Source organism: Cygnus olor, chromosome 16 (assembly GCF_009769625.2).
Source record: "Cygnus olor isolate bCygOlo1 chromosome 16, bCygOlo1.pri.v2, whole genome shotgun sequence".
Classification (NCBI taxonomy): Eukaryota; Metazoa; Chordata; class Aves; order Anseriformes; family Anatidae; genus Cygnus; species Cygnus olor.
In genome coordinates, this window is record NC_049184.1 from 3,644,604 (window position 1) to 3,667,345 (window position 22,742).

Here is a 22,742-nt window from a genome sequence, read left to right on the forward strand (position 1 = left end):
CCATTTAAATGAGAAACTTAAGAAAGTTATAAGAGAGGAAAATATTTTACTCATTTACCCCCCCTTTTTTTTTGAACATAAATTCAGTTGGGGTACAATAAATATGAAGAACTTTAATACTCTCTCTCCCTCTCATCTACATTCAAAAAAAAAAAGGAAAACATTTAGGGATGGAGCCAGAGTATGATCTTGATTAATACATCCAGATGTAACGCTGAAGTAAATCTCATGCTATAAATACAACTGCTTTGGGCTCCCACTTGTGTAACAGATAGAAATCTAACACAGGGGCTCCAAAAAATTCTCCTGCACCTTCCAAGGCTCAGTCAGGCCCACATGCAAAGTCCAAAATAAATTGAATTTACTGGAAAATTCCCAAGATTATGTCTAGAGTGATTCCAAGACTTCTCTGTTTTCCAATTCAAATGAGCCCTATTACACATCGGGAATGTCTGGAGGAGAAATACAGCCTATTTCATAAAGCCTTATTATATATTTTAATGCACACAAGGTAAACATGAAAATGTCTCTTGGGCATTTTGTTGTTTCAGTTGTATAATTCCATGTGCTCTTTGGTTACTTATGAGAAGTCTAAAAAAAAAACAACACTTATTTTTTCTCTGCAAGGGCTACATCTGCCACGTCAGACAATGTACTTCATGGGTGTGTTTTAGTCACTTGGTTAGCTTTGATCTGACAAAAGCATAACAAATTGGGATGAATCAAGTAATGTCATTCAGGAAACAACCCCCAACCCAGGTGGCAATGAGCTTGCTGCAGGCAGCCATCCACCCCAAAACTGATGCTAAAAACTTTCTTTCCTGGCTTCGCGTAGCCTCCGACATCAGCAGATATGAGTTCCCCTGGGCTTTGCTTCCATCGCCAATGGATGTCCAGAGCCACGTATACATTTGTGTCACCTTTGCACCTAAGATGGGCAGTGCAAGGAGAAAATTTGTTGAAGAGATTTGTGTTTCAGGGGCCCAGTTCCTCCTTCACACAATGCAGGGAAAAACATTCAGCTTCTAGAGAGATACCAGAAACAAAATACATGTTCCTCAAGCACTGCATTAGTGATAATAAAGTATGCAAATAAGTCAGTTACTATCATAGTGCCCTGCGTGCATCAGCAGGCTCTAATCACCCTGATGAGCCTCGCCTGGGCCACCAGCCCTTTGCCCAGGGCTGTATTTAAGCTCAGGCCCTTAACCCTGCTCTTCTTTTGGAGCAGTGCTGTGTATGTGCTGTGCCTTGCTCTTTGCTGTCTCCAGCCTGACTGCCTGCTGTGGTCTTGGCACTTCCTCACCCTCGTGGACTTGCCTGGTGGTCTGCAGGTCCTGCTCTGCTTTCTGTGCTTGGGTGGCTCTAGCTCAGCCCCTTCTGCAGAGCATCCCACTTGCTGTACCCAGCAGGTATCTTCTGTGATGTTTCCTGGTGCTCCTGTAACTCTGCTTGCTAGGACAGAAAGCATTGGGGCATCGCAGGAGCAGGTATGCAGACCTGTGGAGATTCAAATGCTGGGTAGGGAAACACCCTGACCTCTGGGAGGTGTCCTTTCCATGTGCAGTGTGAGAAATCCCCATGGGTGTGGATCTCCACAAAGCTATAGTGAAAAGCAGGAATGAATGGTAGCAGTCCCCTGAGCTGGGAAAGTGGTATTTTAACACTTCCCTGGCAGTGAGCTGGGCACGGGGTGGTGGTGCTTTGTCTTGGTACTGCTGGAGGCTGGTGACCTTCTAATAGGTTCACTTTTTAGTGGCAGTCGCATTGCATAGACAGCTTCCTAAATGCAAAGCAATACCCCTTTCTTTAAGGGGCAGAGAGGTACAGTACCAGAGCGCTCAAACATCTGTTTCATTTTGCATTTTCAATTCTAGCTCAGATAATGGGAGCTTTCACACAGGACTGAAAAAACAGCAAGAGTCCCCATTATTTACCAATCTATAGAGGTATAAATCACAGAGCTGGTAAAGCCCTATTCCTGTGTGATTTGGGTTTTATGGGTTATTAGTGTAACTGGCTTATGATGCTCTTCTTTTCACATAAAAATGGCAACGCTTCATTTATTGTGGGTGGGATTGATTCCCCTCCCAAGGGGTCCCCATTGAACCTAGCATTATTTGCACCAAGCATGGGAAGAGAGGTGTGATTTCTTTAGTCCTGTAAAACCATTCTTTAAGGCTTGGCTTTGTGTTTTCCACTGCAGAGCTTCCTCGCAGGCTGATAGTTACTGTGGCACTAGCGGCTCCAGTAGGAGCTAAAGGGCTTGTGGAGGTGGGAAAGCTAAATATCACTGCCCATGTGCCTGCTTAGTTGTGCTGAAGTTAATGCTACAGGCAGTGCTGCCTAGCCTGTGATTTGTAAGGGAGTTTCAGGGTATGTTGGCAATATAAAGAATAACTCTTCTAAGAATCAAGGATTTCTTTTAGCTCCTTTAAACATCTCTGAGTGAGTTGAAGTCCTGCAGCATGAATTCTTTGCTTTTTTTTTTTTTTTTGGCAAGTGGTTGGGAACCTCAGGGTCTGCCTCTGCTGCCAGCAAATGGCTGTGCGATGGCACTGCAGGGTGCAGCTCACCTCTGCGGCGGGTCCCTGGGGGTCTGCAGGTGCAGTGTGTTCAGGCAGGGGTTACACCTGGGTGTGCAGACTGCCTGCTCCAGTACTCATGGGAAGGTGCTGTTAAAGCTCTTCAGGGATCTTTGTTTAGGATTTTTGTTTTTGCTCTTTCACCTTGGTAGGTTACAGGACATCTGATGTTCTTGGGTCTAGCGTAGGGATGCACTGTAGTTTCCTCTAACCCGAAGCCTCACATATATGGCGTAAGATCCCTAAGTGATTGCTTACTTAATAAATTTGTGCAGCTGTTCAGCATATGGATTTTCTCTTGTGTTCTTCTAGAAAGGGATAAATTGAATAGCTTCCAAAAACCTGTACTGCAAACTCTGTCTTACTTTAAAAAGCAGATCTAAAAGGGAGAATTTTGTCAATAATGTTCTCTGCAGTGGAGTCTCATTGAAGATGCTTAAAGGTCTTCCCAGATAACTTTTTCAGTGTGAAACAGTGACAGATAAGGTAAATAAGAGGATAAGTTATAGGAGCAGTGAGAGGGGCAGGAAGGAAGCTGCAGGAGCGGAAAGAGTGATGATTTGTCTTCAGTTGAGTCAGTTCTGATGCAGCTTTGATGCTTTTCACTCCCCCACAAGGGGAATGGCAAGGGCTGCAAATATAAATATTCATTTTCCTTCTCCAATAAAACTGTCACTGGACAAACCAATCTCAGGAAAAAAACTGCTGTTTTCCAGGTGGGGAAGCAGCTCTGTGGTATGAACCTTGTCCTGAGAATCAGGCACTGAAGGTGATTTTTTTTTTTTTTTTGGAGTAGAGTTGGCCATACATTGCACATAGATTACAACACCCTGCTGAGCAGCAGTGAAGCTGCACAAGCTGGTGATCTTGCAAAGTGGACAGCAAAACTGAGGGTACTGGGGGCATAAAGTTGGCAAATAATTGCACTTCTGGCATGTTTCATAGCAACACCAAAGATCCTCTGTGGTTTTATAGTCAGAGTGTGGATTATACACAAGCCTGCTCTATAGTTGGTGAAGAATTACACCCGAGAACACAGAGTGAGCAGGCCAAAAACAGCTAGTGGACTTCTTTACTTGCTGTGGTCTTCTATACTGGTGGTCAATGTTTTCATTGATCCCTCCTGAAAGCCTGTCCTTGATGAAGGTGTTAAACTAAAACACAGTCCTACAAAGCTGATGAATCCTTCCTACCCAGTTTGGCCAGGGGGTGAGTCTTCCTTCCCATCACTGCCTGTCTCAGAACAGCCACCAGTTAATCCATGTTTCTTCTGAAACACAAGATGCAGGTTGACATGACCGTGCCAGCACCTTCTTCACCATCATCTTCCACTTGGATTTTCTCCTGTATTTTGCTGTAATCTTAGTCAAGTAGGGGTGTCTTTATTCTGCCAGCAAAGTACTGTCAGCTCATTCTGTGCTCAGCAGTGAGTTTAAATGATATTCACTAAACTCTTCAAGTCAAAAGCAGCAGCGAAAAAAGTTCCCACACTGCACTCACACTTCTGCACATACTGACTGTTTTGATTCTTACTGCAAATGGCTCTGCTTTGGCATGAGGCATCTTGCGTCCTGCTGACTGGCTTGAGACTGCACAGGCTTGGAAAAAGACGTTTTCAATGGCCTCTCCTGCACTGCAGTTAAAAGGGCAAGGTAAACACACAAAGGAATTTTTCTTTCCATTAATTTTTTTTTTTTTTGGATCGGATCTTATGTACATCAGTTGGAGATTGCTTTTGTGTAACCTGAAACCACTCCAGTGCTCAAGAAAAAAAAATCCCCAGCTTAAAAACACTGCATGTTATTGTGTTGGACATAGCATTCTGACTCCTACTGTGAAGGTCAAAAACCGAAAGCTTAGTCCCCCTGCCAAGTGTCATGCTAACAAAAGCTAACACTGACAGCCCTGGAAATGAAAGCTCAGCTTATGTGGTCCAGGTGATGTCAAGTTGGTCTTTCTCATGTGTGCATGTACAGAATGAGAGCCCTGACTTAGCCTTGAAAAGATCTCCTCTGGGGGTGAGCAGCCCTGCTACAAAGGTGTCCATTCCCTCTGTTTGGCTCACAGCTCTGGCAGAAGCTGCGGGTCACCCTGCAGTTGGAGTTCTGCAGCATCAGGACACGAAGGGATGCTTGGAGACCTCCTTTGGCTGGTTTCACAGCTCCCACACAGGCACTGGGTTGGATTCACAAGCAGCTCCTACTGACTTCTAGTTTTTGGTCTGAAAGTTCAAATTTTTACACCCTCTTGCAAATATTTTGTGTTGAATTGGGTGAAACTCATGACAGGCAAGGGAAAACCACACAGACTTTTTCAGTCTTCTGACTCCAAGTTAAGGATGTTCAAATACTTCATTTCTCTTAATGCAAGGATCCTTCTAATTTCCAGCCTAAACTTACTCTCCCCCCAGGCCATCATTTTTCATTTGTTCTTTTGTCACTGTTACATTTTATATCTGTGGTGAGGACAAATTGTAGATTTAATTAGCATTGCTGCGAAGTTTTGCACTAGGTACAGATGGAAAAACTCACTTGCAATAATCACAATATAGTTACTGCTTTCATATGATTAGCTGAAATTACATTGATTTTCCTCTTCCCATACTCTGTGTAAAAGTACCTTTTTATCAACAGCATACACAAACGTTACTCTATGGGGGGTTGCTAGTGTTGCTCTGATTTAAAACAAACAAAAAAAATAATAGCTTGTTTGTAAATATGCCTTATCATTTATAACACTGTCTATTACTCCCTTTGTGACAGTTTGGAACAAAACAGCTGAGGAGGACATAGAGATGTGTAAAATTACAGGAGGGAGGGAGAAGATGGATAGAGATTGATTGCTCGCTATTTCCCCTGGTGCAGGAATTAGAGGACTTCGCATGAAGCCACAGGAAGAGGTGATTCTTCATCTCTCACACCTGGGTTAGCTCACCTCCAGGGAACAGGGCTGCAGGCACGGCAGAGCTGTGATGGCAGCTGGGGCTTTGCAGGCCTGGTCTGCAGCAGCCTGGTTGCAGCTGACACAGTAAGTTCCCCCCTTCCAGACATGCAATGAGCTTCTTCACTTTATTACGTGCATATATCCTTCCTCTGATGCTATTCATATACGTAACTTGTCTAAATGGAAGTAAAGCCCTGAGGTTAAGAAGTGTTTTAAAGCCAGAAGACTTACAGGGGTGGATGGGAGAAATTTTAAGAGCATGAAAGCACCTCCATTGATTTCAGTAGCAGTCGGCTTTGTAAAAGTACCCAATTTACAAGTGTAAATAAATTATTTCAAGTGTGAATCATTGCAGTTGTATATATCGAAATTCCAACTAAAGAGGGTTCTTTTTGCTCTGACAACTTAAAAGCATTTAGAAAGTACTAAAGAGCTATTGTTTGTGCTATCACAGTAAAATAAAGAAAACAAAGTTTACTGAAGCTATTCCAAGGTTAACTCTTGCTAGCGACATGTCATCGTTCCCACATTTTTCCTGAATAAGCTTGATTAGAAAATGTCAGAAAATCTCTTTTCTTCCCAGTACAAGCCTGTTCCCGTGGTCCTGCTGTTAGGCAGGGGCTTGTGCAAGTGCCGTTCCTCCCATCCCACCTTTGATGTCATTGTGTCAGTGCTGGCTCACCGTCTGATGTTACATGACTCGGGGCAGAAAGCCTACAAGTATTCAAGGAGAAAAGTGTTGATCCTCCACCAAACATGGAGAGAGGCGGATATGATGCTCCTAGGCACAGCTGTTCATTTGATGCTCAGGAAAGAAAAAAAAAGGAAGGAAAAAACAAAGGTTTCTATGCTGATGGTTTTCTGCAAATGGACTTTCTCACAGCCCTGCTTCCTTTGCTAAATCTTCTCTGAGGCAGAGCAAGGGGAAGTTAACTCAGTAGTTTACTCTCTGAGTAAAATAAAATCACGTAGTGTTTCTGCATGCAGATTTACACCAGTACAGTCTTGTTGGCTTCTTCTAGAAACTCCCACTTTCTCTGCAGAGAGCTCAGTAACAGCTCTGGCTTTGTAAATACAGAAATATAGCTTTGGTGCAAATGCTTATGAGCCTCTGCTGCTTCATATACAACTTTGGAGGTCTGGTTAATGCTCCAAAGCACAGCATCAAGACCAGTGTAAACTTCACGGTTAATGACTGGTAGTAGAATATATGCTGGTATTTTATTTTATGAAGGATTGCTGGAGTGGGAAGTAGGATGGAGAAATAGAATTAATGTGTGTGCTCCGGTATTAAGGGATGGCTGTGACTGAGGAAGCTCCTGTGAGTGAGGAAATGGTGGTCTTCACTCATTGCTGGCCTTTCTCTGGCCAGGTAAATTCAATTACTTGAAGATAATGAAGTCCAACTCTGGAAGCAATTATGTGGGATCAGTTCTCATTGAATAGATTGAGAATTGTTTCTGAAAAATCCTTTGGGAATCTAGAACTGGCATTTTCAGGGCAATATAGTAGCTGGCCTTTCCATTTGATATCGGTGGCACATTGGTGATATAATAAGTGATAAGGTGGGTTCACAGGTGGGGATTTCTCTGGGAGTTTTATGGATTCAGCTAAGGAGGTATTGATCTGCTCAGTAAATGCTGAATTTTTTGAGATTCTTCACATAGCTGCAGTTGGGAGAGCTGATGTCCAAAATATTAGATGTTTCCCTGATATGTGCAATATATTTTAAAGACTATAGAACTATTTATATCTTAGTAGTTTTTTCCATGGTATAGGCCAGCTTGAACATGAACTAAAGCCACAACACACTGTAAGGCTGTCCCACGACTTCCCATTTTAAGACCTTTTAAGCTGCTTTTAACTGAAACTTTCTCTGCTGGGAACCTCTCTGTCTGAATCCTTTTTGAAAGGTCTGGGCAAATGTGACTGGGCAATAAGTCAATAGAGAAAGTATTACTTTGTGAGTGTTAAGGGTGTCTTCTGGTGCTGGTGAAGGAAGAGAGCTATATGCTGGAAAGTGGTCTTGGAGTTTAAGGGTGACCACAGCCACGACAGCTCCACCCGACCCACAGCTGGGAGGGGGACAGCACTGTCCTGGGAAGAGGGATTCTCCGTCACAACCTGTGCCCATGGCCTGGATAAGGAGCCCAACACCTTCATGGAGCAATCCTGGCTCTGCAGAGAGACCCAGCTGCTGGGCAGAGGGCAAGCTGAAGGTTTGGCACAGGGGGCACCTGTCGAGATGCAGGGGGAAGCTGGCACAGCACGGGGGGGCCCCAGAGCAGGGCTCCACAGGGGTGGAATATTTCACTTTGGGAGAAATGGACAGTGGAAGCAAGAGGTTTATTTTTAGTATTTCTGTTGGGCTGGATCCAGAAAGCCAGGTGAGGCTCGTTCTGATAGGCAAATGTGTTTTAACTGGCTTCAGCAAACCCATATGTACATCCGAGGAGTTATGTTTCCCCAAAGTAAATTCTCCTGATGTGAGCTTCCAGTCTGAAAAAGTGGTTTAGATACAGGACCTTCTTGGTAAGCACATCTGCTCTACAAATTTGTGCAGCATCACATCTGCCAGATAATTTAGCAAAACCTGCAGAGGTCTGGGAAGGGAGGAAAAAAAAAAAGATGGATTCATTCCTGGCTTGCACAGTGCCAACAGAGTGAACTCAGGACAAATTGTGGCTTGAAGCTACCTAGAAAATACCTTGATTTTATCACCATACCTAGCTTTTATTGCCATGCAACTGGGTAGTTCTGCTGAGCAGCACATTGAGGGGAAGAGGAGTGCCAGAAGAGAGACCTGAGCTAGGATCTGAGCCTTAGGGACACCAAGGAATATCCTGCAGCCCTCTGAGTACAGGATCACTCTGCTTCGACCTTAAGCAGTGGTTCATGTGCTGTTACAAGGCTTTTTTGTAAGAATCTTCGTAAAGGAAAAACCTACCACAACTACTACCAGCACTCAAACTGTGTGCCTGAAGACCAGCTTCTCACTGACTCCTGTCTGACCCCAGTCCTAGGGGCATCTCAGTAGCTTCTGTTCCAGCTGGTCCTTCACCAGACTGCAGCAAATTCCCTACACCTGGTGCCATATCTTGGCTCTGCAGCTCATCGGTATCTCTGGGCTGATCCCTACATTTCCCCTGCTCTACAACCCAATCTCCAACATGAGTGCTGGAAGCTGACAAGGAGGAGGAAGAGGAAAGGTGCCATCATGGGAGCTTCAGTGGGGGCTTTGGGGCAGAGCTGGAGGGAATGAGAAATAGGTTGTGTTGTCAGTGCAGAGATTTCAAAGGGTTTCTTGTAGAGCTGTTTCTTCTGCCATCTCTTCCCAGTTATGCACACACCCGCATGCAAGTGCTCCTGTGTCACTGTTTACTACTTAGCCTGTGACAGGGAAAGTATTTCTCTCCTCCTAGGCTACAACAGCCGACAGTTAGCCTTCAGTAGCATAATGACCAGCCAGTGTGAAACTGTTAAAATTGCCTCATAAATAACTCTTAATGCACAGAGAACCAGGAGTTGTTGTTGCTCATAGATAAATTACTTGCTGCCATTATGGAGCATTAAACCATGGCTAATACGGAGGTCTCTGTAGGGGTTTCATTAAACACCAGAGGTTTCCTATAGATTTAACCACTGGGGAGCTACACAGCTCTTGCTGCTTGTCAGCTCTACTGTGTTAGAGGTTATGCACTTCTGCACAGGAGGACCAGGGACGCTAATGGACAGGAAAATACCTCCTAATGAAAAAAAAAGAAATAAAAAATCCCAATATTGCTAAGATTCAGTGACAGAATATTGTTTGTAGCAAGCTTTTTGTTCTCTGTATAGTTTGGAAGGTGTTTCTTTTTGCACTGAGTGTGATCGGAATTGGATTTCTTCCAGTCAAGAAGCAGGAGAAGGGTAACAGTGCAGGATGGTTTTTAACATGGCGGTTTCCAAATCTCTGCAGTTAGCTAGGTTGGAAGAGACATGCTGCGATGTGTTCGTGTGTTGCCAGCTGCAGATCAGAGCTCCTGTCGAAATGTCTACCCATGCCCCCATCGCGCCCCCACGCTGCCTGGTAGAGGCACCCTCTGCCATCTCCTCACCTACATCCCCATGGCTGTGCGATCCCCCTGGCCCAGGGCTTCAGCCACTGGCTTCCTTCCACCCAACCGTTGCCACTGAATGGTGTTAGAAGCCCCCAGGCTCCCTGGGATCAAGGGAGATGAGAACTGAACCCCTGCGTGGTCTGAATTCTCCACCGGCTGTGGACTGCATTGCGGTGACGGTGCTGTGCCCAATGTCACTGCTCCCGGACAGGTGCTGGGCAGGGCAGCTTGCAGCGTGCAGGCGGCTCGTGTGCGTTCGTGCTTGCAGAGCACGGATGCCCTCCTACAGCTAAGGCCAGAAGAACAGATGGTGCCCACCAGACGAGATTTGGGAAGGCTTAATGACCACTATGAAAGTATTTATAGCTTCCTCTTGTAAGAAACTTTTGGTAAGCAATTACCACTGGTACTAACTGTATTTCTAAAGTGTGCTTTTCCATTTTTATGACCTTTTCTATTGCTGCTGTAATATACATAATTTTAATACTAAAATCTTTAAATCACTATTTATTTTTTAATATGCTCAGTATTAGTGTTATATCGAATATATGTTGTCTTTGGCAGTCTAGTGAAATTGTTCTTATTCTCAAAGCTATTGTAGCTGTCATTCACATGTAATTAATGTGACTACACCATTGATGACTCTACTGACATTAATTAGAGGTGTGAATAGGAATTCACACCCAGCAATGTTCCCCATTGGGTCTCCATTTCTCTCATTCCAACCCACTGTTTCAGCTGAACAGTGGGTGGACAACAGCAAAGTAAGCACATAAGTGTGATCTCATAGTGGCTCCATGAGCCCTGCATCCACGGGAAAACTATAGCTTTTCTTCTGTATGGTTAGTACCTGCTGAAAGTTGTACCATTTTATGGGCTGAACAATTCACTGTGCAGTGTTTAGATAACTGAATGCAAAAAGGGGAGAGCTGTCGTGTCACCAGCACAGCCCTGGTGACATTCAGCCATCCCTGTCTTTCTGTGTTTATATAGGAAAATTGATGAATAAGTGAGCCTTGCTCTTGTGCCTTTCTGTGCAAGGAGAAGGTGTAGCTGTGGTTGGGATACTAGTGTTACGTTGGATGAGTGCAACCACTGTCACCATTTTACAGGTGTCAGAGCACTAGCTGTTGGGAGGGGATTGGTATTGATTGGCAGATAGTCTGAATCTTATTCTATGATTGCTTAAGCTCTCTATAGACTGACCAAGCATTCATCTGAGAGTTGTTCAGGGCACCCATGCTCCAGCCACCCACGTGAGCTGAGCTGGTCCCCATGGCAGGGTGGGAGTGCTCGTGGTGCACACCTGCCTTGGTCTGCTGGCTGGAACCTGCCCCTGCTCCCTTCTGGGCAGCAGAAAGGGCTGTGAATCACACTGGAAAAGGAAAAAGGATCAGGATAGGACATGGCTGGGCAGTGCTTATGAGTCTCATGGTTTAGGCATAGTTTGAGCCTCCCTCTGGAATAACCAATTTGTTTCATTGATCATCCAGAGAAACCCAGCTTCTGGCATTTGGAGACTAAATTAGGTGATGTGATTACTCCTTTAAACCCAAATCAGATGCTAATCCTTCAGGCACCCTGATCTTTCCAGCTTCTCTTCCATTGCATCCTCAAAGTACAGATTAAAAAGGTGAACTATTATTACTTAAACAGTTTTAAAACTCTGATTATTCTCCTGACTCTCCATTTCTGCCTCAGCAGGGTAGAAATAATGTCCACTGAGTCTGGAGCAAACCAAGCCCCTTCCAATAGAAAAAAGCCATGTGAGATCTGATGGGAGAAGATAGATGGACGAATAATTAACTGTGCTACGAAGTAATCAAGAATTGTAATCCTTACCTGCATCTGGGCTGTGTTTAGCTGATATGAGGAAAACATCATTCAGTTTAACCAGTCCCACAATATCCCCCAGCGTCCTGCCAAGCCCTGCCTGAGATTTTGTCCTTGGTTCCATTCCCTGGGCTGAAGGGGGCAGGGTCTGGCCTGGTGTTACCAATTCTAGGTGATTTTTTCCAGTTGTGAAATACTTATGTACAAAGCAGGTAAAGAGAATGTGTAGAAATACTGCAAGTCTTCAGAAGTGTTTTATTCTGGTATCTGCATAACACAGTCTGCCCTGGTGAGGTTATTGCAAGGAATAACTTATGAAAGAGCATTCAGTGGCCAGTTATTTTAAAGTGCTCCCAATCTTGTTTAGTTGTGATAAAGAGGATAAATAAAGAAATGCACATATTCACATCCACACAAAAGCCAAAATCACATGTGGCAGAGATAGTCAGAAACAATAAAGTCCAAGATTGAAAAACGAAAGAGAAGGACAAAGCCTTGTGGTTTAATATGAAGGAAAATATATGGCAGAATCTTTCATCTCTGACCATGTTTGCAGCAAAGTAATAAGATACATTGGCTCTGAATGGAAAAGATAAGAGACTAGGATAAACAAGCTTCAGTACAACAATCATGGGAGCTAAATTATTGCCTTGTTTTTATTACTACGGGCACAGAAAAGCAGTGGGAAGATGGAGCTGCAGGGAAAAACTCCAAGAGCCAGCAGGATGGGCTGCTAATACTTGGGTATGTTTTTAGAAGGCTGAATGTTTGAGATTTTCCTCCTGCAAAACCACTGGAATAATGCTGCCTATGGATTGCTTGAATGCCTGGAAACAGTGGCTGTAGGTTACGAATTGTTGTACTTTAACCTGGCAGGCAGCTGAGCATTGCAGAGCCAGGTGGGGGAGAGAATCAGAAAAAGGTAAAACTTGTGGGTCAAGATAAAGGCAGTTTAAGACAGGAAAGGCAGGGAAAATAATAAAAATGAAAAAACAAAACAAAAAAAAAGTGATACACAATGTAATTGCTCCCTGCCAGCTGACTGAAGCCCAGCCAGTCCCCCCCAAGTTTTATTATTCCCCATGGTGCCCTGTGGCACGGGATGTCCCTTGGGCCAGCTGTCCTGGCTGTGCCCCCCAGCCCCTTGCGCCCCCCCTGCTCGCTGGCAGGGCAGCATGAGAAGCTGGGAAGCCCTGGGCTCTGTGCAAGCACTGCTCTGCAGCAACTGCAACATCCCTGTGGTATCAGTGTTGTTATCCTAAATCCAACACACGGCACTGTACCAGCCACATCAAGTTTATCCCAGCTGAAACCAGGACATAGATATGAATAAAAATGTTGGGAAAAAGGGCCTTCCTGAAGCAAACTTGTAGACCTGTGCAGAGTCTGGAGGTTTCTTTCTCTCATGTTAATGCTAGGGAAACAGAAATTAAGCTAGAATGATGTTTTCAGATGTGGAAGCATACTGCTGAGTTCCTGACTTTTCATGCAGTTTCCTAAACAAGTAGGCTGATTTTTCAACATGCTGAGCATCTCGTGAAGCCAAGTGGAAATCTGGAAACTGATGGGTCATTAATGTGAGAAGGGGCTGGGATGAAAGGCTCCATATGAAAGTTGCTGTCGTGTGGTTGCTTTGTCTCTATTGACATCCAGTCTGCCCCTGGACCGTAAGCAAGTGTAAAGATACAGGTATTGGGCAGCACTACTGGGCTTCTCAGGCTCATATATCACAAGTCTGAACTTCTAAATTTTACCTATTATAATAGCTAAGGAAGAGCTTCACCTCACTCCTAGGACATGAGTTTCTGTTTGCCTGTGTTTCTTAGCTGGCTGCTGGGGGAAGAGTCAGGAAGCTCGAGGAGGTAGACATGTCAGGTGCAGCAGGGAGCTTTAGACTCACAGCGAAACATTTTGGCTTTGAGCCTCTTTTGGTAGCAGGTCAGACCAGACTTTGGCCAAAACTTCTGTGCTTTGTCCAACCCAGTTTAGGGGATGTCTGGATCCTGAGGCAACGTCCATCCATGCTCTTAATTCATTCCTGACGTGGTCCCGTTGTCTCCACACCAGTCCCCAACACCCACCATTGTGCAAAGTCCCTGACGTTGTGCTTCCATCCACACTCAGTGTGCTAAGAGGTACCTGAGGATGCAGTTTTCTGCGTATCATAACACAACTTTATCTCTGGGTGAGGAAACTTCGGAGCCCAAATTGTGATGTAGCTGATACTGCCTTCCTGTTATGTCGTGTCTTCTGTCACAGCAACTGCAATCTCCCAGGTTCTTTCTTACAGGGGGTCTCTATTTATCAGGGGAGAGAGAATATGACAAATTCAGCCAAATTTTGTCACAAGGAGCATGTAGAAGATTTACCTAAAGAGCAAATCTTCCTGCTTTCCCCCTTTCCCACTAGTGCATTTGAAGATCTGGCCTCTCCATCTACCCGAGGTAGGATTGCTCAATAACAGCGTCTAAGTGCTTTCAATTTGGGCCATAAAATATGTGGATTAAAACAGCATTTCAAACACAGTCTGAGAAAAAATAATAATAAAAAAAATAATTAAAGAAAAAAGCTTCCAAAGGGACTACTGAGATGAAAAGAGTTCCTGGAACTGAATGCGTTTATATCAAGTGGTGCACTAGCACTGACCAATCTGGGCAGCAGTCCCCGAGGTTAGGAGCAGCTCCAGCCTCTGAGGCTGGATGGACCCTTCCTACATTTTTTAAAAGCAAAGCCTGCCACACCTCATGACCTGTTGTTCATGCCAGGATTATTTGATCCCAGCATCCCAACACATGTCGCTGTGGTATTTCCAGGAGTGACTTTTCCATTAGCTCATGATGCTCCTTTACCTGATAGTTTCTCTTGTTTGAGCTTATGTCCACGATCTACAGTCACTCTTCTAGGACAGGTTGGCTGGCCTCTAAAGGACAATATAGGTAAGTGTGGAATGTTATATTTGGGTGCTAAAAAACAAAGGGTTTTTTTTTAGGCAGATTTCCTCGTTTACTGAGAGTATCATGATTTCAGGCATCTCAATTCCAAAGCACTAGAGCTGAACATATTTTTTCATGTGAAGTGATTGTTTCTATGACATCAAAATATTTAATTCCAGTTTCATTTTTTAAAACCTTTTATTTCTTTTGAAATGCCCATTCAAGAAAAAAGCTAAGCATTTCATTGTACACCACCTCAATCTTATCAGATTGCTTCTTTTGTAAAACAAAGTTTTGTGCGGTTGACAAGCACGTTTAAATTTAAATAGCTTCTTTCAGTTTGAGATTTCTTTAATGAAAAAAAAATCCTGTGGGTTCTATTTAAAACCTGCTGTTATGTGCATTTAAAAAAAAAAATCCAACCAAAAAGTGTCATGAACCAGAATGTGTTTTATTCACCCCGACATAAATTGCAGGTATAACAATGCCCGTGAGAAACAGTGAACTGGAGAGAATTTTTCAAGCACTTCACTGTGCCAAGAAAACTGTATACTCATCAGTTACTACTGCCACAGCTCAAGATTTTTGAAGTAGAGATATTAAACAGTTTACAATAAAGTCCAGAGCTAGAAATCACCTCGTGTAATTCTGAACAGGAGGTGAAGACCGGGTTCTCTGAGAGGTTAACAGAGATTCCTAGCCTGTGTGCAATGGCATTCTCAAAGAGGACTTTAAGGTCCTTTACAATAGCATTGGTTGCTTTCATATATAGAGATATGGGGTGGCAGAGGGGGGGGACGAGAAAAGAAGTGGGTATAACCAATGCTGGAAATCAGTCTGGCCCTCAGAAGTCAGAAATTGAGGGCATAATTTCAGGGAACTCCAAATTGTGGGTGATAACACAGATCTGGGGCTTCAATCCATAATTATCAAGCCTGTGAGGGTTTGCCTGGGAACAAACTTCAGTTTGGAGCATCACTGTGATATGCTCCCCCACAGTCAGGAAGGTTATTCCTCAGATGCTTCTTCCCTCAAAGACTGGCACTAAGCATCTTGACATTAAAGAGTGTATTCTAAATATATTGAAATATATATATTGCATACACTGGAATGTGTATTTCTGAATAGCATAAAATCCTGATGGTTTTCCAACATTTTAAATATAGGCTCATTAGACTGTTTTGCAGGTGAATGTTGTGAAGTTTGGGACGTATCTTGTTTAGACAGAGGAAGGTTGGATAAGGTATCCTAATCGCTTGGAGATTTCATAGTGATTCCCATCTAGACTATAAGTACTACATACCTTTGCTCTCATGCCTGCACCTAATCATTTTGACTTCAAATGAGACTTTCTATAATTACAAAGAACTCTGCAAATGGGGACGTGGAGCAGGGACCACAAGATGCATCACTGGAAAAAAGTCCTGGCCAAGTCTGCAGTAAATCTTAATGCTGGCTCCAGGTGTGACAAGCTGGATTTTTGCTTGTTGACACTGTTGATTCAGGCTCATTTATTTTCATCTCTAAACAGATTTCTAAGTTTTACCTGGACTGAAACTACTTCCAGAGAAGGGGTGAACATCAATGGTAAATGGAAATTATTTTTAGCCAAATTCTGGAGTCTTGATATACCTCAGTTTTCACTTTCTCAGCACATTTGTTCAATTTTATTAGGTCATTTAGCAAATAATTTTAATTTTCTGCTTAGATCTGAATTTCTGAAAGTAATGTACTGATGTACAGTTAATGAGTCTGCTAATAAGCTCCACGAAAATGTGATTTGCAAATCATTCCAGGACATAACTGTCACTCAGACCCTATGCCAATTAGCATAACCATTAGCAACTATCCCTAAGAGGTCCTTGAAATTTAAATGAGATTTCCTAAGATCCCTTTTACTAGGGACGTTGAAGATTCTGCCTCATGGGGAAAATGAAGCCTGGTAAAAAGCAATAATTCATTAAAGGCAGAGTACGTCTTTATACGTAAATGCCCACCTGGGTTTCTGAGAAGCAGCAAACACTCGGTGTTTGTTTGCCCTTACAATGATGTCAAGATGTGCCATGGCTGACTGCATCCCTGAGCTGCAAGGAGTTGCTGCTGAGACAGGAATACAGCAATAGAACATATGGCTTTTGGTACAGGTATGAAAAAATGTTAGAAATCCAGTGGCATTTAGGGAGCAATATTTTACCCGTAATGGTCCTACTGAATCTTGGTGGATTCAGTGAGCTGGTGGTCTTAGTGTCTTGGTGGATTTAGCTTTCTTGCAAAACAGCTGTATAAAGGTTGCGTCAAGCTGTGGCCGATGTCGCAATGCTCTCAGGTGCTGCAGGGACCAGAGTTCCTCTGGGCACAGAATTTCACCTGGCTGCAGTTCCTCCCAGATGCACATCCCAAAGGCTGTGCTCTGACAGCTCCATTCCAGAGAAAGCACTTTTGTCAAAACATGGCTTGTCTGATCTGTCCTTCTCCTGTCTCCTAGTTCGTTGGGTTCCCAGAACCAATTCTGTCACAAGTTTTAGGAAGAAACAGAGCTTTGAGGCTTTAAGATAACAACCTGACGGAGGTCTTGCACAGCATTGCAGAGATATCTTGCTGCTGGGAACGCTTTAGCCAGATCTATCAGGCAAACACAGCACTGCAGATGGGATGCAAAAGCTTTTGACTCAGGAGGAGACTGCTTTGGTTTAGGGGTATAAAACAAACAAAAGCATGAAATTTTAGGCAACTTAAAAAACCTAGCAGAGGTATTAGTGTAGTCACTCCTCTTTTAATCTTGCCTCATCTCATTTACAAAATGAGAAATCCTCATGCCTGCACCTGATTTCTGTCAGCTTGAGCCAGATGGTCCTTCAAGGCTCCCCATGGCCAGAGCCGGCTCACAGAGTGATGTCCCCGAGCCATATCCTTTCCTCTCAGCAGCCCCTCAGGATGCAGGGAATCACCTTTCATGCCACATGTGCACCCCAAAGCTGCACAGCTCTGCTGATGTCTGTGTATGTGTGTGATGGAGCATGTGACACATATGTGGTATGTATATACATATATACAGCTCTAACAGGTGATGTAGCATTAGAATAGGTTGCCCAGAGAGATTCTGGAGTATTCTTCCTTGGAGATCTTCAAAAACTGCCTAGATGTGGTCCTTGGCACCCTGCTGCTGTAGGTGGCCCTGCCTGAGCAAGGGACTGGGCCAGATGGGTCCCTTCCCACCTCAGCCAGTCTCTGTGAGGCCTGCTGCATTCATATAACCCATGAGGGCATGGCCTTCATGAATTTGTCAGACATGAAGCTGAAAGCTCTGCCTGTTTGATTTTAGCAGCAGCTGTAGAGTGTGATACGGAAGGATGGAGCTGGGCCCTGAGGGCGAGGGTGCAGAGGCCTCCTGAACTCCTGGCTGCCAGCCTGACCCCAGCTCACTTTTAGCTGAGCAAGCGGACATGAAGCAGAGGAGTAAGGGAAATAAAGATCTAGCAGCTGATATGGGTCATCTGGGAGAGATTCAGCCAGCTAAGCAAATGAACAAAGCAGGTAACAGGCTCAGGTAAAAGAGGGGATAAAGTTCATCAGGACCAAGGTACTGCCTGTAGCATCAAGCCAGGACCTGACTGATTAGAGAAGGCCTCAGAGAGCTTTCCAGGCTCTGTTTTCACCTTTGCTTCTGGAGCCTGAGCATCTGTGGGGGGGATATTTGCACAGCCATGTCCCCCTAGCCCATGTTATGTCTTGCCAAGGCTCTGCTGGGCAGGAGTAACCCTTCCTGAGCTGTCAGACAGCAGCTGTAGCTCACCAGACACCACAGCTCAGGCTTGTCAAGACCCAAATATCAGGGCTCCTGATTTAATAAGGGCACCCTATGGAAATTCCCTTTTTTTCTGTAGCAGGCCTAGGAGGATGGTTCTTTGAACCATTCCCAGTTCAGGCCTTACACTGTGGTTGTTGTCATCTTGGACGTGTTGGCTATTGATGGATGATCATTTGCCATCTTTTTTTCTCTTGAAAGGAAAAGCCAAGGGCTTATAAATCATATTTTCATGCAAGAGACCAGGTACAGATTTTTTGGTATTTGCCCATAATTGCCTTCTCAGTTTTTGTTAGACAAGAAAGGATATTAACGGGATTGCGCAATGGCCAATTAGTTTTAAAGGTCTTTAGTTCCATTACTTATCTGGAATAATTTGTAATCTTCCTTTGACAAAGGCAGCCGAGGAACCCTTTTTGATAATAACACTAAATCAGGCTGCTAGAGCACATACCGATTAACATATACAAGGGATGTTACACCAAACAGAAATTCAATTTAATAGATCTCACAGCTCCAGCCATATCCCAATTATATTTCTATTCTTCTGCAGACTTCTCTGTTTTACCCTCTTATCCCCATCTTCAGAGGTCTCAGCATGAATTTATCATGTTTCCTCTTACTCTTGTTCATATCCAGCTTGCTTGCAACCTACCACTTTTTTTCATAATGTTCTCTGATCTCTTCTTTCTGTACTGATCCCTTATGATAATGCTAGCTGCAGAGATGAAGGTCATCGTGTCACCAGGAAGGTGGGAGACGGCAAGTGCACACTCGGGCCGTTTCCTACCTCCTAGAGATATGGTAAGCATGCTGACTTGCTGTTGGTAGCTCATTTGACAGTTAGAAGCTGTACTGGTAGAAGACGACCAGTTCAGAAGAGGACTTCTACCACCAACTGGGGCTCAGGATCCTGGGGAGAGGTGGCAGCCCTGGGCCATGGCCCTGGGAGGACTGGTGGGCTATTCTGCAGCTTGAGCAGAACAGAAGAAATTCAAGAGCAGACGCCTTCACACTCAGACATGGCACCAGCTATTTGCTCAAGCCCTTTCCAGCACTGCAAGCTATCTTGGGCATTTTCCAGCTGCCAGGCTTCATCTCTGTTTTAAACCATTAGAAAGAAAGATGAATACCTGTAAATTGATGTTTTGGAAGAAGTATATCACTGCCATGCTCTAATACAAATAGGATTTTTATTTTTTATTTTTTTTTTCCTTTGACTACTGGAAAGGGTTTGAGACAAAAAAGCATTGAGAGGAAAAAAGAAAATGAGCACAGGTTGAAGACTCCCTAAATAGAACCAATAGTATCCCCTAATAGGAAGTAAAATCCTCATTAACGAGCTGTTATTGTGCTAAATAGTAGAGGTTGAAATCAGTTCAGAGGAGCTGAGCCACTGAAGTGCTTCTGCAGACAAAGCACGTTCTTGTGATGGGACCTGCCCATCTCTGCCAGCTCCGAGTACTCCTGAGCTTCCTCTAGGCATAGCAGCATAAATTGGTTTTGTCAACTGAGAGTGCTGTTTTCAGTGGAGGTTTTCTCCTCTTTATGGTGTGTAGATTGCATCAGCTTTTTATATAGCGTGGGAGACAACTAAATGCTGTCCAAGCCCCATTTGGCCATAGCTGCATCATGAAAAAGAAGACAAGGCAACTTAGCAGCCAAAAGTGTCAGAGGGGTTTAAGTCTGTGTCTTCGTCTCTCTCTCACTCCTATAAACCTATGCTGGGGAGGGCAACGATGTGACAATACTTCTATGTTTCATTTTATTTCCTTCTGTTTTTTATGTATTTGTTCATAAGCCGGGAAAATTTCTTAACAGCACTTCTGAATGTCAGCCATCTGAATGCAATGCCATGGGGAACGAAGTTGGCTGTCACCTCTCCCTTGCTGATAGTGAGCAGCTACCTGCACACCCAGCGTTCAGCTGGGGTTGGGTTCTGGTGCCTGCTTCATGCTGACTTCTGGCTCTTTCTGTAGGTACACAGGCAACGAAACCTGACAATTTATAAATAAATAAATAATCAATCATGCAGAAAAGTGTTGAGTCAGCGCATCTCTATTACCTGGTGGGTTTGGAGGTTTGTTGTTTATTGTACAGATGTATGAATTCAGAGCAATTTAAACATATCTGTGTGCCAGTGAGCTGGCAGAGAAAATGAGGATTTAGTTTTGACTTTGAGTGCAAAATGTTTTTTTCTTGTTGTTGCTTACCTGAGGAGTGACAGGAGCATTTCTTCCCTTTGCCAGCCTTCCCTGGGCTTCTCTAACTGAGCAGTGGCTTCTCTGTGCCAGAGACCACTTCTGCTAGTAAGCCTGCCCTGCACAGTGCTTTAGTGCTGGGGGCCAGATGCCTCTTTTGGGACCCACCTCTCTCTGAGCATCCCAAGATGTGTCTGGGCACTTGGGGCCAGGTGGCCACACAGCCAGAGTGAGCTGCTGGTGGAGAGGTGCCATTGGAAACGGGCTTCAAGGCTCCTCCATGCAATGCTCCATGTGTGGCTTCAAGTGTTGTCTCATGCATGAGGTACCAGCTTTGCAGAAAGTACAAATGCCACCTCTGTGTCTTGAGAGGGAAAGCCAGCTGCAGTCTGAATGGTTTCATCTGTCCCCCTGGATGTGGCCCATGGGCCACTGCCGGGCTGTGCTGGCCCAGGCTGCACAAGAGGCACTGGCTCTCTGCCCACACAGCCCTAATGGGGCAGTCTCTGGCTAACCCAGTTGCCTGACAACACAAAGTTTATGGGTTCATGCCTGTCTGCCATGTCTCCCTAATGATTTTTAATTCATCAGCTGATTTCAAGCACATCTGACATCAGGTAGAAGATCTCAAAGATAACTACACTTCTGCAGGTTTCATGAAAATAGACTGTTAGGTTAAAAAAATTTTAAAAATGGAAAAGAAAAAGAATGACTATGAAAGTGCTGACAGAAGGAAAGGCTTCTTGTTCATGAGCTTAACCCTCATAAGGCACCTAAGATCACTGGGTTGCATATCATGACTGCAGAAAAAGCTTTGGCCAATAGTCACGCTTCACAGCCATCGGCAACTCCAAACTCCAAAAGCTCCACAACTGTAGGAACCAGGCTTTATCAGTGCCACACCTCATGAAGTTTCTTATTATGCCCCGTGCCTTGCAGGATTTACTGTCACCTGGTCCATGTACGATGCAGAGCATTGACTTGGGAGTCATGAATCCACAACCTCCCTTTCTACCTCTTCCATGGTGACAAGGTGGACTGATTTCCATCCAAGTGATTTAAATGAGCCACCAGGGAACCTCGATTTAAATCATCAATGTTTGCTTTTTACATTGGCAGGAAAGGCAGCTTTAATGATGTATGGTCCTACTGCTGTGGCTGAAATCTAAATTCCTGGAATATTCCAGCTAGATAATCTCTAAAGTTCATGTATTTACCTCTGGCTAGCGAGCTGCACACACGAGGGAGTGAGTTGTTGGCAGGCTGGGCTTGGAGCTGCAGCACTTGTATTGGCAGCCTGAAATAGGCAGCTCGGCATGGGGCTGCCAGGCAGGGAGGTGTGCAGGACCTCTTGGCTTCTGCAGAGCAGAGGACAAAAAGGGAGAGGGCTCCCAGCAGAGGGAAAGTGCAGGCAGGGCTGTGGGAGGAGGAGGAGGAGGAGGGTGTGTGCCCAAGCCATGCCCACAGTGTGGAGCAGGGACCTGCAGGGGCAGAGAGCAGTCCGGATGCTCACATAGGAGCAGCACGAGTCGCGTGCAGCCTATGAATTTTGGATTTCCAACCTGGATATGAAGGTATTCAGAGCAAAATTTCAAGTCTGGATGGATGGGCAATTTATAGCGTAAACGTGTTATGAAATGAAAAATGGTGTCTTTTTCATGGAAAACCTTGACATTTCTTGATACATAATTAGTACACAGATGGTTGATACTCAAGCTTTCTCTTTTCTGCTAGGTAGAAGACTGCTGTATACCTAGACAAACTTATCTGAACAAGTGTGTTGTTTCACCATATATTAACCAATTCTTCATCTTTGCATTTTGCGGCGGTAACTGACATACTTTACAAGTGAAGAATCAGCTTCTCCCATCTAATTGTTCCAGATTGTACTTGGATAGGTAGTGGGAGTCATGAATGTGAAAAGACAGTATTTTATCTCTGTGTTTTATTCATTAAATATCAGTTCATCAAAGCCCTGTGTGCGAAAGACAATGAAAGAGGGCAGTATTTCTGGTCATCTTGTGATGTGACTGTAGGAAAGATAGACCTTTTTCTCTCACCCTTATTTTATACTCTTGCATTGAACGGATTCCTAACCACTGGTTGAACAAGCTGAAATCAAGAAAAATAGTTCTTTATTACCTTAAAAAGTGACGGTGAGTTTATGCACTTTGTGAACATCAGTTCTGGGGGAGCCAGGTTAGTCGGTCCGACCTCCTCTTATCAGCAGTGACAAGCATGGGGCATCCAGATGGAGCACTTTTAGCTTCAAGTCTGTAATAAATCATAGGAAGCTTACACAGTCAATGTTCTGTCTTTGAATACACATGGACTTTTTTTTT

The 22,742-nt window shown here is 44.2% G+C and overlaps 1 long non-coding RNA gene across 1 annotated transcript; it reads left to right on the top strand.

Moving 5' to 3' along the window:
- The first annotated feature begins 735 nt into the window (after positions 1–735).
- On the top strand, positions 736–22,176 carry LOC121079152. Its single transcript, XR_005824902.1, has 3 exons — positions 736–1,412; positions 20,021–20,174; positions 22,135–22,176. It is a non-coding gene; the product is annotated as an uncharacterized LOC121079152 (long non-coding RNA).
- The last annotated feature ends 566 nt before the right edge of the window (positions 22,177–22,742 follow it).